Raw genomic sequence first — 1,461 nt, 5'->3', positions numbered from 1 at the left:
GAGAATGCATATTATTTCCACAAATGCTCAATCTTCTTTGTATACAAATAGCATTATAGAAGCAATTTTATGGATATTGTATAATATCTCAAACAGTTATTGTTCATCCATCAACTCATTAACTTATCAGTCCCAAACACATGTAGCCCTGAGAAGCAAGTAGTCATGTTAAGTTATGATGTTCTCTTTTTGGCAACCAGGTGAGAATGTGTCAAAGGACTTTGTAGAATGCAGAACCTATACTTTAAAAAATGCTAAACCTATACAAACATGTTTGGGACAATAGTTTCAGATACTTGTGGTTCATGTGCATATGGCATGCACTGGCAATGCCTACATTATTGTTTACATAATTATAACTTCAAATAATTTGAAAATAACTTTAACATATTGATAGATGTAGAAACATTAAAAATACTCAATTTAAATACTCAGTGAATATTCCTATTTAGGTTATGATGCTTAATTGTTTTCTGTGGATACATGAATATGCATTATAGTAAAAAATCATTTTTGTCCTGCTTGCTTACATATGTTGGACATTTCTTTGTGCAAATAAAAACTCTTAAGAGAATGGTTATGATCTACTTATAAACCATTTGTTCTGAGGGTTATTTCCTAAAAATTGATTTCTTAAAAGTATAACTGTAGAACTTTGCATTTGTAGACAACTTCAAGATGTCAGCAGCCTTCATGAACCAGCCATGATTGCCTTTCAGGTTTCTTTTTCATAATATATTTACAAAATTATGCCCTGCTTATCTTGTTTCCACTCATCTGTACTGCACATCCTTTCCTCTCTTATTTCCTGGCCACCACTTAGAGCCTACAGCACGTGGAAGCACCCTGTTGATTCTTTTAACATGATTCTTTGGTTTCGAATACTCATTAGAATAAGAGGATTGTATTGCTGCACAGATTCTAGAGTACATCCATTTTATTTTGTTTGCTTTTGGTTTATTTTGTGTGTGAGGGGGATGGGGTGGGTGAGATGATAAATTCTCTCCCCTCCTTGATGCACAGTAGCCTAAGAACAGTTGTTGGATGGTAGTGGGGGCCATTCCAGGACTTCAATGCCAATAGTCCCTCACTGAATAAACAATCTGGGGAAATAATATCTGCAGTAGGAATTGCAAAGGAAAGCAGATAATGCCACCTGGCTTCTTCCTCGGTCTACAGATGTATGCAGACCAAGAGTCCAATCCATAGGAGGAAATCAAATGAAGGAGGAGTCTGAGCTTACACTGGCTAGAGCATCTCTAAATAGGTCCCCTTTTCACTTCTGGAGATGGCAGAGAGCTACCCACTGTTAAGAGAAACAACTGGATCCTGCCAGCATTTAAATGATGAGCAGAGAACTAGATGGCAGGATCCTTTCTGGCTGGAAGCCAGTAGCAGAGTTCATTGCAATGACCATCTCAAGAAAAGAGCCTTGCAGTGGTCTGTGTGGCCCCTCCCCCA

This window comes from Megascapheus bottae, chromosome 21 (genome assembly GCF_031878675.1).
Source record: "Megascapheus bottae isolate mThoBot1 chromosome 21, mThoBot2.hap1, whole genome shotgun sequence".
Classification (NCBI taxonomy): Eukaryota; Metazoa; Chordata; class Mammalia; order Rodentia; family Geomyidae; genus Megascapheus; species Megascapheus bottae.
This window is presented reverse-complemented; position numbering follows the sequence as displayed.